Here is an 8,494-nt window from a genome sequence, read left to right as displayed (position 1 = left end):
CTCTGTTGCAGAGCATTTCACCTCAAAAGCACGAGATCTGTGAAAAGACATTATAACAAAAACCCAAGAGGGCAAACAAGGCATCTATCTCAACCTCAGCTCTGACCTGTCAATTAAGTCTACGATTTAGGCCTGAAATTGGAAGATTTCGTCAAACTTTTCTAACCTTTTGGCACATCATGACAACAACATCTCATGCCCAGCGCATATATTTCACAACATTGACCTTATAGGTCAACAGACATCTTGACCAGAGCTATTACCAACCACTCCCCCTAGTCAGGAACATTCTTGAACAAAAGCAAGACCTGTGTAAAACATTTTCTAAAAGCTACCTGCCAGTGACCCAGCGGATCGTTCTAGGCTTGGGCCTCTATGCAGTGGCTCGTTTTTTAGACAAGCACATACATAACCTGTCCTCAGTCAATCACCAGCATTCATGAAATGATTTTTTTTCCTGTCTGACTACTAAACTAGGTTCTGTACTGATTGTGGCACGGAAGCTGCTCTTGTTGAATCATGGGTGAACTTCAAATCCACAATGAAGCAACTCCCTCATGAACTTCTAATTTTTCGGGATATACCTCCAATTACATGGCCATAACCAAACTACAATAACACATTTATTTTACTGTCTCATTTTTTTATTGAAATTATTTTTTCTTTTAAGACACTTCTTTCCATATCATTGCTTTCAATTAACTTCAAATCCACTCTTGATTCACATGGATCCGAAACACTTTTGTTGTTAAATATTTCTATTGCCTTTTATAGAGTTGCTCACTCTTTGCTGCACACATTGCTACAGAGAGTCGACAATTGGAGTGCCGGGCGCTATTCTGCACTGGAACACCTCCTCTTCCTCTAACAGAGGCCTCATCATATCACCTCCACCTTTCTTTGCTTTACCATATGCCTCCACATACGCAGTCCATAAAGACTCTACTATTACTTTGTCAACAGCCCTCCACATAACCTCATTTACTTCAATCTCAACTACTATAATGAACCCTATAATTAGAAACTCAATCAAATCTTGATTCCTGGACACATTTAATATACTGCAATCCCAAAGGCAAAATTTTCAATTCCTAGATTTCCTTCAAAGGGTACAAGGCACCATCACCTTTGTATTTTCCGGTATAAACTATTCAATAGTATATTTTTTCTCCACATTCTTCACAAACTTCCGATAACTCAGAATTAAACTGCAAGAAAATTCCCTAAACTACATATCCAGGCTCACATTTCACCAGGCCTTTAGTCATGACATTGGTTAAGGGTGGCTAGATGTATTACGTTTAAAACACTGTGCATCCCACATCAAGCCATCTGTGTCCCTGGGCCACTCCTCTGTCAGCATAAACTCTTTACCTACGACCAAACAAGACCATTAAACTTCAGATTGGCCCTACTCCTATGAAATCTTGAATTCATAATTAAATCCTGAAATTGAAGCAGGTTTCCCAGGCAGGCTCGATGATCTGGTGAATTCAATTGGTGCCCCAGTCCCATAGGTGTACCCGCAATCAAACATCTTGATGATCGCTAGTGTCCATTTTAAAATATGGGCCCTTGGGGTGCCACAATGAAGTTCCCGGGGTGCCACTCAACACCAGGAGCAGCAGTCCTCCCATTCAGACCCATTGGTTCAGCACCGGTGCTCTTACTCTGTAGCTGGGCTTGGTTGCCCAGATCTCCCAGTAGAACCCCTTTATCTAGACATCAAGGCTTTTTTTATACATACCTTTTAGTCCCTAAAAATATTGCCTCTTCGGAATCACTGTTTATCTTTGGTGATAGGCTTATGGGTCAATTCATTTTTGGGACTGCTTTCCAGGATTCAGTCATCAGATCTCACACTTTGCACCCAAGGCCATGGAGCAATTAGAGCAGAAGTGTAACATACAGTACCTCACTTACTACAGTGTAACTTTGTGTCTAGCATCTCTGCCTAATTACCTGAACATTGTAATCACAGTCCACAGTGAGAAAGTTTGAGTCAGGTGGTTCCAAAGGCAGCCAAGGTCATCCAAACTTTTCCTAATACCGTAACATTGGCAGTAGAAGCTTTAAAGCCCCATCTTTTTTTTGTATATTTGTATTATAGCGACTTACTTCTTGAAAGCTAATTTTGTCTTTGGAATTTTGTCCGAGCCCCAGACGGTACGAGCACCTTCTGTTATTTTAAGTGTTTTATTATTTTAATTGCTTTACTTTTCTACATGTAATTAAACAATCTTTCTTATTCTAAGGTAAAGTCTGACTAGATATTGAGCTTGACCGTAATAACTTCTGTCAACAATATCTGCTTCTACTTCCTGAAGTAATCTGTTCTTCCTCAATATCGTTGGATAGTCAGGTGTACAGATGAAGCAAGTTGGTTTTCCAACTTAAGGGTGATAGTACTTTAGGACCTGGATCATTACTGGTAACTATCAATGTCCACCACAGATACTGTGACCCAGTAAGAAGCCAAAACCCAACATCAGAGTGAGAAGTACACTTTGTTATTGTGAGTGTCTTATTAAAGCTCTGCTCCAAACCTTTGGTAGGTAAGGTTGGAAGTTGAAAACTTATAGTTACCTCACTTTCATCTCAAATTACTCTCATGTAGGTTCCCCTGTCAGAGATGACCATATTGAGGAAATTTACCAATGAAAATATCATAGTGGGGCCTGGGCTAACAACTGTTAGAATTGAAAATTGATATTGTCCCATTACTCGTGTTTCATTTTGTGTTAAGTTAGCATTCATGGCGCCATTTGATTAGTAGCCGCCATTCTGTTCTATGATCGAAGCTAAGCTCCTGCCTCATACTGCTAGCCTCAGCAGAAAACTGCCTCCATGCATCTTTCCTAGTGTTTCTCCAAGGCCGAGTTTAGCTGCACTAATGAATGTATTCTCTAATATGGCACACCTTTGGTGTTAGATAGGCTCGTTCCCACCTTCTAGAATGACGGGCATGGGCAGAGTAACCTTGGAGCAGAGATAACATGTACCCGGTTCCAGGACCGTAGCTCATCCTTCTGTGCCTCCTTTGTTTGCTAACGCCTGGACTGGCATTTTCCAGCATGGGCGTGTTCTTAGGAATTTGGAAATGTATAATATATTATGTTCTGTTGGGGGGAGTCAGATCCTCGGCAACCATCTTGTGAGGCTGGTCAGACTAGGCTCTGCTGCAGCTCAATAATAATACATAACTTGGGTTTCTATTCTCTACTGTCTGACCGACTCTTCATTTGTTTGGAAGGCCGAAAGGCGGTCACGAGTGACCCGGATGACCCTATTCGGGTCACTTTCTTCACAATTCACCGCTCTTGCGCGTGAGTGCTACCACCTTGAGGTGCCTGGTGCCACAGTCCATAATGACAAGAATGTACTTGTTGCTCAAGGTGGGTTGAAGGTTCAGTATTTCAATAATATGTATCTCCACTCTCTAGACGAGCTCCAGGAGAGTGATTATGAGTCATATTGTACATCATATTGTTTCCCATAATGACCTCAACTATAATCAGTCCCACTTCCGCACAGGCCACGTAACAGAGTTTGACTTCCTGGTCATCAGTGAGCACTGCTTGGAGGCCTTGGAAAAAGACATTCAACGTCATTGATCCCATGAAGCATCAGAAAGTGAATAGTGACATCACTGGCAAAGTCATGTATTGGTTCACCTCCTTCTTCTCAGGTTCTCAAGGTGATCACTGCAAGTAAAAATTCAATCCTGATGTGCAACCTTTGATATTCTTATAATCTCCCTCGAGGCTCACATCTCTTCACTCTCTTCTCGAGACTGCAAACTATGCGGATACAAATATGAATCTATTCAACATATTTTTTGTGTATGCCTAAAGTTATTAAAAGAACGGAAGTCACTAATAAAAGCACTACTGAATAATATGAATATACGAACTTGTAGAGAAGCTGTAATCACATGGCTCGGCGGGGTCTCAATCCCCCTAGTATGCAGGGGGGTAAAACTTTTAAATGTGTACTTAAAGGAAGTTGGTTGAAACTCTGTGGAGATCCAAATAGACTTTTTAAAATACTATTGGACAACACGAAAAATTTCAAAAAGTAAAATGCCGTATTATAAATAGGCTGTCACAAAGACATGAACTTCCCAAATCTCCATTTTAAATGACATTTTATATAATTGTTGCACAGAAGTATTTTGTAGATCAACCGTGTACAAATTCTACTAATGATTTTATGTGTTTATACAAGTATGCAGTAGTACTATTTAAAAATGTCATTGGAGTAATGGTTTTTGTTTTTAAAAAACCGATCACTTAAATAAATAAATCTGAAAAATAATTCTCTTCTCAACCATCTACATGATACCACTTGCAGTGATCCTTTCAGTTCAAATAGGTTTGACCTCCAAATGCATGTCAATGACCCAAACAATCTGTGAAGATGGATAGTATGTCCTGCATTGCTATTCATTAATGCATCAATGCATTCAAGACATACATATCATACATATGAGGATGAAACTCAGTCCATTAGTCTTAAACAGGGGCAAATACATTTCCCTACTGGAGTCTTGCCTAAAGTTTTTTCTCCCTTTCTCCAGACTTGCCACTCAGGACCCTAAATTCCTACCAATCTATCAGGAATCTTGTAATCTAAAACTATTACCCCTTTCCTTCCCACCAAACAGAGAGCTTCACTTATCAATGTCCTCATCCTTCTCATCTTTTATTTTTAGCCCCCCTCAAGGTTCATAAAAAAACCTCACATTTGGAAAATCAAGCAGCCAGTCTACTTTCGGCCTGACATTATGAGATTACATCCAACCAGCCTTAATAAACCTCTCTTGGTCTCCTAATGCATTGCTTCTACAATTTTAGATGTTCTCCACCACCCACAAGACAATCTGAAACAAGACACCTGTGTATCTCAGTTCTTTTTTTCAGCTGTACCCCCTTACTAGTGCCATCAGATTCAGGTTGGCAAATCTTTTAGTCTTTCCTAAAGCCAAGAAAGTCAAGACTAGCAGAAGGGCAATTGTCGTCTGTGCTACACAGCTTTGGGACTCTAGTCCTGCGGGCATCAAAACCATTGAACCTCCTCATCTCCAGGAAGAAGTTGAAGCCCACTTTATCCAACAGAACCTTTCTATTGACTTGCTAGTCCAATATATTGATCATCCATCTTCTCTAACCCCTCCTTTCTTTCTGCTTGCCTCTTGGGATTAGAGTGTTGTGAGGAATTGTTTCTGGCTGCATGCAGTACAGCAAATAATTCAAATACAACATGATGCATTCACAGAGTTTTGTCTGACCTCCTGGCTTCCCAAATCCTTGGCAAGTCAAACAGCTGTTATAATAACAATGTTAATAACGTTGCTCTAATTTTACACCAGTAAACATAATGGAATCTCCTGTCCGGGCCTCGGCCTTCTAGATGGCCCGCTAGTTGCATAGGGAAGGTCATGTACCATTGGGGAACAGACGTTGGGCTGGCACCAGGCCCAGAGGTGGCAATTGAACTACATAGGAACCCTTGGTCTTGGTCCTTCTCCAATGGGAGCAGAAGAAAATCTTTATTTGGATAAAAGAAAAATATTCTTAAAAGCTTTACAAATTAAATCCACAAGTCTGTACATTGTAATTAAAAAATTTCGAAACATATTTTACCACAGTTGAACAATAAAAATCGACCAACACCTCTTACTCGATTTATATTGCACCTTAAAAATTAAAACAATTGTGTAATAGACAGCAATAACACTTAATACAAGAGCAGGAGGATTTGATATACTGACATTTGACAGCTAAAACTCATAAAACCCAACAATTTTAGGAAATTGGCCACTGGTACCAAAGCGCAGTCCAGAGGAACCCATTAATCCGCAGACCTAGAATAGCTCATCCACGTCCCCATTAGACTCTGCTTGGGCTTCGGTGTGCAGGATCCGTTTTTCTCCTGTAGTATCCATTTATTGCCTTTCCTTTAGCACAAACGCAGCAAATAGGGGACTGCTGAGGCATTAAACATGAGTAAAGGAATCCACCTTTTGATAGTCAAAGGGTGAGTGATACCACTTCTGCTATATTTGGCCTCCTGGTGAATCGATAAACATGAATGGATAGATCCTTGGCTCACAGATGGTTGTCCAAGCCCTATCTAATTTTTGGGGCTGAGTAAAGCATGCCAGAAAAGGTTCGTATTGATTCCCTTCTGCCAACTCATGCATTGTTCAGTGAGGAGATGCTGAGATGCCCATTCAGCAAAGACATCCTATCCTTGAAGAATGTTTGACTACATGGGTATGTACTTTCTTCTCCTCTATGGGACCTCTGCCTACAAATCACAGGGAAATACCCTGAGACCGGAACATGAGTGAGTATTATTCTACTTTGCTTAGTATCTTTATCTTTATAAGTATGTATTTCAGACTTACTTGAATTTCCTGAATTAGGTGAGACACATAGGGAATTAGGCATGGGCGGATTTCACGGATCCACGATCCGCGGATTTTGCGGATTTGCGTATTGTTGATCCGCAAAATCCGCGGATCTTTTTTTTTTTCCGCTTGCGCTCGTGAAAGTCAAGGATGCAAAGGCCTCTATCCAGCATCACAGCTGATTTTCGACGGTAGATTTGGGAAGAAAGCACACCTGCCCAGCCTCGACAATGCTCACGATTGTTTTTGGGCTGATGAATGCATCACTGAATTTGAGCTTCAACTGTCCATCATAGTGGGTAAATGGCGGGAAGACGGTTCACACCGCAAGTGTGTGGGCGGGGCCAAACGGGCGGGGATTCCATGCGAGCACACATGCCTCTGGTGTGTATAAAAGGTCAGAGACCGATCAGAGCAGCAAATGAAGAGAAAGAAGCTCCTGGTCACAGGAACAGCCAGGGGATTGCGCTCGTGAAAGTCAAGGATGCAAAGGCCTCTATCCAGCATCACAGCTGATTTTCGACGGTAGATTTGTGAAGAAAGCACACCTGCCCAGCCTCGACAATGCTCACGATTGTTTTTGGGCTGATGAATGCGTCACTGAATTTGAGCTTCAACTAGGGCACATGCTTTATTGATATCTGTAAGTGCTTCCTGTTGAGGTTTAATTTTTGTGACAGGACCATCGTGCCAGAATGAACCCTGCCCTTCATATCCTGTAACTATTTTAGGATGGCGCCGGCAAGCTGCCAGCGCCATCCTGAAATAGTTACTAAGTTAGCTTCAACAGGAAGCACTAATAGATAAAATAAAGCAGGTGCTCGAGCACCTGCTTTATTTTATCTATTAGAGCTTCCTGTTGAAGCTAACTTAGTAACTATTTCAGGATGGTGCTGGCAGCTTGCCGGCGCCATCGTAAAATAGTTACAAACAACAGGCCAGGCTTCAACTTTTGCCCCCGGATCCGCCGCTCACGGATTTGCGAATTCTCTGTAAATTCGCGGGAGTTCGCGGATCGCGAATTTACCGAAAATACGCAAAAGCTGCGAGCGGAACGGATTTTCCGCCCATGCCTAATAGGGATCATCTGACAGTCCTCATGAAAGCTTTTTTTACCCTACAACAATTAGGTAGGCCAAAGCATGTAGACTGGATGTAGGATGGCAGGACACAACATTTCTGTTCAATACATTTATTGATTTTTAATCTTGTCCGAGGACACCAAGAAACAATAAACCTTTGAAAGTACATCCTCTAGATAATTTCAATCTACTTCCAATAGCAAGTGCTTGTTAGGATTTGTTCCATCCAGAGAGCTTGTCCTTCTACTTCTTCATTTGGTATAAAACAACATTTCAGAAAAAACACAAAAACATCTTAAGATTCTTTATATCTTGCTATTACTGTATGTATTGCTATCATTGTATGTACAAAAACTGCTTTTGGAGGTATCAAGGCTTGATGACAATTCATAAGGAGGTTACAAATATAACTCACACTTCCCCAAAGGTTCTTTGCCAAAAAGCGGCACATGTTTTAAAAGTCTTTTGTCTCCACGTGCAGAAACAGCCAGTAAATGCCCCAGCGAACAGTATGTAAATTAGCGCTACACGTTTTAACGTGCAGCGCGTGAGCCCCGCCTGTCAATGCCTATAAATAGTCAGCCCAGAACTCGGCTAGTTGCTTGTGCTCGTTTTACAGCGCTTGACTTACCTGTGGATCCCTCATCTCTTCAGTCCTCCGCTCCAGTTGGTTTCCTGCCTCCCGTTTTCTTCCTTCCTACCGCTCCTCTTCTTGGTCCGTCTCCGCTTGTCTTCCCCGGCCTTTCCCATTCTCCTGGACTTCCAGTGAGTTCGGTCTTCCGGTCTCCAGCAATCCAAGTCCTCCTGCAACAAAAAAAAAAGAAAACAGTAAGGTTATTTCGAAGACCAAATTGAAAGTCACTCAAGTAAGTGCAAAGACTCGTGTTTATTTTGGATAATGTTTTGAACATTTTAAAAGACTTTAATCGGACCCAGCGCCAATGCAGGATAATGTTTTGAACTTTTAAAAGGCGTTTTATCAGATCAAGTGCAAGGC

The sequence above is a fragment of the Lissotriton helveticus genome, chromosome 11, assembly GCF_964261635.1.
Source record: "Lissotriton helveticus chromosome 11, aLisHel1.1, whole genome shotgun sequence".
Classification (NCBI taxonomy): Eukaryota; Metazoa; Chordata; class Amphibia; order Caudata; family Salamandridae; genus Lissotriton; species Lissotriton helveticus.
This window is presented reverse-complemented; position numbering follows the sequence as displayed.